The 8,367-nt window shown below is 35.0% G+C and overlaps 1 non-coding gene across 1 annotated transcript; it reads left to right on the plus strand.

The window, feature by feature from the left end:
- The first annotated feature begins 627 nt into the window (after positions 1 to 627).
- On the plus strand, positions 628 to 734 carry LOC131183490 (small nucleolar RNA R71). The gene has a single exon (XR_009151544.1). It is a non-coding gene; the product is annotated as a small nucleolar RNA R71 (small nucleolar RNA).
- Positions 735 to 8,367: the final 7,633 nt, after the last annotated feature.

The raw sequence follows: 8,367 nt of genomic DNA on the forward strand, positions 1-8,367 counted from the left end.
TCAATGCTATTTCTAGTCTCTTATTGAAACTATTGTGTATAGTTAGCCAAAGCCTTAACAATTTCATCAAGTGACATACATTGATTTGAGGGAGGTGGAGGTGGAGGTGGAGGTGGTTGATTCACTTGTGGTCTTTGCTGCTGGTATCAGTTTTGCACTGGTTGATTCCCATAACTTAGATTGGGATGATCTCGCCATCCTGGATTATAAGTACTTGAATATGGATCATACCTATGTTGTGGCTATCCATAAAGTCCTACTGCATTAGCATGTTGCATTGATTCATCCTCTTGTAATGCAGGACACATATCAATAGCATGACCCGAACCCGAACAAATTCCACATACCTTAACAGTTTGCATGTTCCCTACAGCTAAATGCCTCACTAAAGAAGTTAAATCAGAAATTTGTTTCTTAAGGTTAGATATACTTACCTCATTAACCTTCATAGGTGTGTGATCCATTCTCATTCCAAACTGCTGAGAATTTGCTGCCATGTTAGCAATCAGCCTCCTTGCCTCTTCTGGTGTTTTGTCAACCAAAGCTCCTCCTCTAGCAGCATCTATCATATTGTGGTCCATTGGTAGAAGTCCTTCATAGAAATACTGATTCAAAGGCTGCTCACTTATTTGATGATGGGGACAGCTTGCACACAGTTTCTTAAATCGCTCCCAATACTCATACAAGCTCTCTCCACTGTACTGCCAAATTCCACAAATTTCTTTTCTTATATTGGCAGCATGGGAAGCAAGAAAATACTTCTCCAAAAATATCTGCTTCATCCCATTCTATGAGTTGACAGATCCGGAAGGAAGGTAATACAACCAATCCTTAGCTGTGCCTTACAGTGAGAAGGGAAAAGCTCGAAGCTTGATTTGATCCTCTAAAACTGCTTGAGGTTTCATGCTGGAACACACAACATGAAATTCTTTTAAATGCTTATGTGGATCCTCACCTGCAAGGCCATGAAACTTAGGCAACAAATGGATTAGTCTAGATTTCAATTTAAAAGCAACATTTAAAGCAGGGTATTGGATACACAAAGGCTGTTGGTTTAGATCAGGAGTAGCCAACTCTTTCAAAGTCCTAGCAGCCATGGTTTTGTTTTCAGAATTTGAATATGAATCCGAATCTGAACTTAACTCCCTTGGAGATTGGACTCCTTCAGATGTACTTGGAATCTGCCTAGCCTGCTTAGCCAATTTTTTCAACTGTTTAGTTATTTTTCTACTTCTGGATCAAAGATCAACTCACTAGATTGAGAAGTTCTTGTCATAAACAAAAAGAAATCAAATTAAAAACAGAAAAATGCCTCAAAACCCTAGAAAACGATGGAATTTGGCCTTAAGAGGGTGGGGCCAAGGAATCATATGGATTGATCAGTCTTGATTAGAGCATCATTTCCTTCAAAATAGGTATGGGCCGCCCTCCAAAATTCTTAATGAATAGTAGCACCATAAAATTTTTTTTTTTTTCAAAAATCTGAAAACAACAACACTCCACAAAACAAAGTTAATAACAAAAATACCCTAACACTAAAAACACGAATTTCAATAAACTTCAGTCCCCAGTAACGATGCAAAATTCTTGGTGGGTGTCAAATCCATCATAAATTAAATTAACTGAAATTACCAGTAATGAAATATTTTCTGCAGCAAGTGGTAAATCAAAGTCAAACCCTAGAGACTGAATTATTAATTTTTGTGCACTTGTGTATAATGGAAAACGAAAGAAACAAAGATTAGGGGGGGGGGGTTTGTAACACAAAATCAGAAGAAATCAAAAATTCAAGAACTAAATAGGAAAATCTCAATTTAAACAAACTTCAGTCCAAGGTAATTCGTATTTCAATGCATTGATTTGATCATAGACAAAAGAAATATAATTTATCTTATTGAATACTTAACGTAGATTTATCAAACAGCGAGGTAAACCCCTAACTTCCCTATACTCATCAATTCGAGCCCAGCACTCTTATTGACTCTAATTATTAACTAAGTTGGTATTAAGCAATCCTCATCAAATTAAATAATCGCTTTAAAAAAAAAGTAGTTAAGCTGAACAAAAATTTATGAAGCATAAATCATTTAATCCACCCTATTATTTCCTTAGGTTATTATCGAAAACTGGGATCATAATCAATAAAACCTAATTGCTACTCATGTTCAATCATACACAATAATTACGGATTATGAAGATGAACTAGCAATTGATCTCATTAAACAATCAACTAATAGGCCTTTTTAGCAAATCATTCAACAGATCAAAAACAATTAAATCAAAAAACAATAGATATTTAAAAAGACATAAATAAAATTAAGAACCTGGTCTCACAAATCACACATAAGAACTTGAATCCCTTGAATTGAATTAAAAACTTAGTCACTCATGGCTTATAGAAAAATAAAGGAAAAATAAAGAAGAATTCTCAAAGATGAATGGAGAGGTTGCTGAATGATTTTGGAGGCGTCTGAATGATCTCTGAGTCGGCTGCTATCTCTTCTATTTATAATAAATGGTCTAGGGTTAGGTTTTTAGAGTCTCTGTCAAAAATTGCAACTGGAGCAAAATAAGAAATCTGACTATCAACGGATACACGACCCGTGTATCACTACACGGCCCAGGGCTGTGTAACTTACTGGAGCTGAGTGGGTCTGTCTCGCATTGGCATAGAAAGTTACACAAGTCTCCAGGATTTACACGGGTCAAATTATACGGCCCGTGCACTTTGTTTCTTCCTCAGTTCTCTGGATTCCTTCTGGCAGAATGTGACACCCCTTATCCATCTACAGTATAGCAGAGTAAGATATGTCACAGTGTACCGAAATACCCTATTTTGTTTTAATCATTTTTATTCTTCCTAATTTATTTCTTTCATAGTTATGAAGTAAAGTATAATTCATTTAAGTCATTTATTGAAATCATAAATTTATTTGAGATTCCGCAAATTTTACAGAAAATTTGGCAGAGTACCGGCTAAAAATGGAGAAAATAGTTCTTTGGAACCTGTGAAAAACACTTCCAAAATTTTCAATCAATCCCAAACTCTATTTCATCAACAAAATCTCAATATTTTCAACAACATTTCCATTTCTCAATCATTCATCTCATATGATATTCATGTAAAAGTCATAAACAAATATTCACTTTTTCATTCATAAACACAATTTTTACTATTTACATTAATACCAAAATACATTATATAAGTTTCAATTATATATGAGAAAATAAAAAGTAAATACAAAATACCCAAAATGAAACCTAGTGTCCTACCAATGCACTGACGTCGGTGAGGTGACACGGACACTATGCAGAGCTGCAGATGATCTCACCCAGTCTGTAGTCTACTAGGCTCTCTATCGGTCTCTCCAAAACCTACGCGTGGCAAAAGCAACGCGCTAAGCAATAATGCTTAGTGGTGACAATAATAGAATAAAAAGAAATAACAGAAAATAAATATGTAATGCATGTTCTGATGTCTTATGCATATAATTTTTTTTATCATTATTTGTAATCATATTTATTTTGTATTCATTATATTCATAATTTCATTAAATTTATTCACTTTCATTTTTTTGGCTGCCCAAGTAACCTATACTGGATGACTGGACTAGATAAACGGGTAAACTGGCACTGGGTATCAAGTACCTCAGGCCGTCACACCATCGGTCACATATGTATCTCTCGGTGTGTAACAAAACAGCTAATGAGCTGTAATAAATATTAGGCACAAGGCCAAGTATCATCACAATGTCAGAATGGCATAATGCTATGTGCAGTACTGCTAACTGAACCCTATTGGCATACCAACCTATCCAAACCAATCTTGTTAGGTGTACTAAGGCATGTTACACTTTTAAATTGTACAATTCTTGAAATTTAAGATTAGGTGTTACTATTCATTTCATTAGTCAACTAAAATGTTGACTTTTACATAGACAATAGGTACATTGGTTCTAATGCTGCCAAAATACCACATTTTGCATTGTAAAAATGTTAGTATTGGTTGCCAATACCATTTCTAAGCTTAGTGTTAGTTATTCAAAATTTTCAGATTTTAAGCCTCATATTTACTGTTCCATTGGTCATTTGTACAGTAGGAATTTAGCAAAATTGTCTTCATGAAAGTTGTTCCTTATTTTGTCTAGTTACATTTTTTTTTTAATCACTCCATTTGGAGTTTTGTAGCTCAAGTTATGGCCTAAAAACCATAACTGGCCGGATTGGACAGAATCCAAAATTCTGGGCAAAACTGGTTTTGCCAAATTTGGTAACCTAAGTTTGGTTGGCAATTTGACAAGATTATGGTCAGAATTTGGATTTGTGTTTTTCATGAATATTGTAGGTCTATGTCTCAGCTTTCTGCTGGTAAAATTTCAGGTCAATTGGACCTTTCTACACTGAGTTATGAACAAATGAATAGATATTGTTCATTTGGTCATTTTGCGTAGGCAGAATGCAAGTCACCTAGATTAGGGTAATTTTTAGGTTAACTTGGTTTGGTTTTCTGGGTAGGGTTTCTTCACCAAAGTTGTGCCATTATATGTCTAGTTTCATGTCCAATTTTCTTTGTACCAGTTAAACCTATACAACTCTATTTATAGCTGCCCAAACCTGCTGGACTCACAACCAGTCTTGCAGGTTACCAAGGGCAGCATGCCTAAGGTCAACTTGGTTATCCTTATTCACTTCAATTCCTCTTCATGCACATTTAAATGGTCACTAATTGACCATTACAACATCATTTTGTGTCCAATTATATCTACTCACATATTTAAATTTCAAACCCTAACCCTAACATTCCAAAGTTACATTTTCGTGCTCTAAAATCATAAACTAATGTTTTGAGTGATACAATCATATCAAGGGCAGCCCTGTAACACCCTCCTCGTAGCAACTCCGTACATTCTACTGTTTCGGTGACCGGTGTCGGTCCGGACAGCTAGAACGTTCGGAAAATATTTAAACTTAAGTGAGAAACCATAAATAACTCAAATATTGACAAGAAAAATTTAGTAAAAATTTTAGAAATAAAATACAAACAAGTTCAACGTGCCCAGCGATGGGTAACAGGAGGAAGTTGCGATTCTATAACGAGGAGCCCTAGACCTAGGGGAAAAATTATAAAATAATTTTTGGGACTCCAGAGAAGGGTCATTGAGGTTCCTATGGCATTAGAATGCCAAGAAAATATTTAGAAAAATTTTTCAATCGGTACAGACAATTTTGACCTGTTAAGCCAAACGGAGGGCATTTTGGTCATTTCGCCTTCAGAGGTGATTTTTGGCCGACTTGTCCAGTTAAGTAAATAATTATTATGACTCAAAATATGAATAAATATTGCTAAAAATTAAATTGAAATGTGGTAGAAAAGAAAAGAAAAGAAAAATAGTGGAAATTAAGGATAATGACATCACATGATGTCATTATCTTACTCCCAACCAATCACCATCTAACAAGCAATCTTAAAACACTTAAAAGAGTCAAAAATAGACCAAAAATTTATGGTTTCCTTCTTCATCTTCAACCAGCCAAAACGTGAGTTTCTTCCTCCATAGCTTTTATCTTTTTATACCTTCCAATCTTTGATTCCTTACCCTAAAACCCTTAGGTCTCTTCATTAAAACTTGTCCACACACCTTGTAGGAGTGTTTGGCAGCCAAGAAAAGCCAAGAAAGTGAAGGAATTGCTTGGGAAAATTCTGCCCTCCTAAGGTTAGTGCACCTATTCATTTGAAACTCTTATATTCCATGATAGTGACTTGAAATAAGTTAGGAATTGTAACTAAAATGAATAAAAATTATGTGTATGAATGCCATGAATTTTGGCAGCCCTATTGAAGGAATAGAAATGAGTGTTTTGTTGGACTTAGAGTGGTTGGAAATCATGGTTAAGGTATTAATATGCATGGAGATTGAAATAAGCATGTTGATCAAGGTTTATGAGTAATTGGTTTGGACATTAGGGTTTGGAAAGGTGAAATTGTGACTTAGCTTAGGAAATGGTTAGAGAACTTTTTAATGGTCAATTAGTGACCATTTTAGGTAGGTTGACCCTAATTAGAACTGAAAAATTGGATGGTAAAGTGAAGGTGAAATCTGCCTATGGACAGCAGCATAGGGACTGAAAATTCAGTCCCTTTGCACTGCCATAACTTGGGCTGTGTTAGTCCAATTGGTGTTTAGCCAATTGGACATGAAACTAGGCTTGTAATGGCACATTTTTGCTGAAGAAACCATGTCCAAAAGACCAAAGCAAGAGGACCAAAACTTGGCCCCAATCCGGATACCCAGCAAACAGCCCATGCAGAATGACCAAATGAACAGTAACTGTTCATTTGGCCATAACTCACTGTAGATTTGGTCAATTGAGCTGAAATTTTTACAGCAACAAGTTAAGACATAGAAAAACAACTTTCATGAAGAAACCTACCCAAAATTATGACCAGAACCTAACCCAAATGGCAGTCACAGTTACTGTTCAAACCTGCAACTCTGCAGATTTTCATTTGAACAGTAATGTTTGGATGGCTATAACTCTCTCTAGAAAACTCGGATTTAGGCGATTCTTGAACCGATGGAAACCTAAGCCATGGTAGAACATTTCATATGAAGAAAGTTAGACCAAATTATGAACTTAACTTGGTCAAATTACTGACCAAAGTTGGACCAAAATCTGCCAACACCCAAAATTGCAGCATGAGCGATTACGTAAGCGATAAACTTATTTTGGCCATAATTTGAGCTACAAAATTCCAAATGGAGTGATTCAAAAAAAGAAATTCAACTAGACAAAATAAGGAACATTTTCTATGAAGGAAGTTTTGTCAAATTCCAACAGTAGATCGACCAATGAAACAGTGCAACTTCGGAGCACCAAAACCGAAAATTGGCAATTTTGCCAAAATGACCTAAGCTTTGAGAAAGTGACCAAAACCAACAAGTTTTAAATGAAAAATGTAGTATGTTTGAAGTGCCAAAGTCAATGTACATATGTTCTATGTAAAAGTCAACATTTTAGTTGACTAATGAAGTGAATAGTGACATGAAAACTTGAAATAAGCTTGGAAATGTATTTGGTAATTAATTCCAACAAGTTTTAAATGCAAAATGTGGTACATTGGGAGTGTTAAAACCAATGCACCTATGATCTATGCAAAAGTCAACTTTTTGTTGACTATTGAAGTGAATAGTGACATAAAAACTTGAAATTCAAAAATTGAAGAATTCAAAAGTATCAAATGCCCTAGTAGGCCTAATGTGATTGGTTTGGATAGGTTAGCATGCCAATAGGGTTCTGATAGCAGTACTACGTATGATGTATGGCTTCATTGCCATTCTGTGATGTGATAGCCTATGGCTATACTGATTATGATGTTTTACCTGGCTTTATGCCTTATTGCTTATATGGCTTATTAGGCATTCTGTTTGCACACCGGGAGACACATTGTGACCGATGGTGTGACGGCTCGGGGTACCTGGTACCCAGTGCTAGTTTACCCGTTTATCCAGTCCGGTCAATTTGTATAGGTTACTTGGGCATGGAAAAGTATAACTGTAATTGAACTGATTGTTAAAGAAAATACGAAAACTAAATATCAGGAATGATTACGATAGAATACAATGAAAACTTAAAATTCATGAAGAAGTTAATATCATAAAACGTAATTAGCCCTCGACTAAACACTAAGTTGGTAATTATTCAGTTCTCATGAACACAATGGCTAAGAAATTATGATTTTTATTTGCATATTATATTTCTTGTATTATTGGCACTACTAAGCTTTATGCTTAGCGCATCGCTTTTGCAACGCGTAGGTACTGAAGATTTGGACAGAGGGCCCAGTAGACCACTGATTGGGTAAGGCCGTTCACAGTTCTGCATAGTGTTCGTGTCACCTCAACTTCTGCAGTGCATTGGTAGGACACTAGGTGTCATTTTGGTATTTTGTAATTGATTTTATTTTCTCATATGTATTTGAACTTATGTAATATATTTTGATATTCATGTAAATAATGAAAAGTGTGGTTGTAAATGGAAAAGTGAATGTTTATCTATCATATATGCATGGTATCATATGAGATGGATGAATGATTGAGAAATGAATGGTTGACAAATGTTGAGAACTGAAATTGAGAAATATTGATGAGATTTTGATATTGGAGTTTGGAAATGATTGAATGTGAATATTAGAAGTGTTTTTCACAGGTTCCGAAGAACTGTTTTCTCCATTTTTAGCCGGTACTATGCCGGATTTTCTTTAAAAATTTTCGGAACCTCAAATAAATAATAATTTCGATAAACGGCTTAAATATATTATATTTCACAAGTTATATTCAAAAACTACGATAAAAATGAATTAAGATA

The sequence above is a fragment of the Hevea brasiliensis genome, chromosome 9, assembly GCF_030052815.1.
Source record: "Hevea brasiliensis isolate MT/VB/25A 57/8 chromosome 9, ASM3005281v1, whole genome shotgun sequence".
NCBI classification, from domain to species: Eukaryota; Viridiplantae; Streptophyta; class Magnoliopsida; order Malpighiales; family Euphorbiaceae; genus Hevea; species Hevea brasiliensis.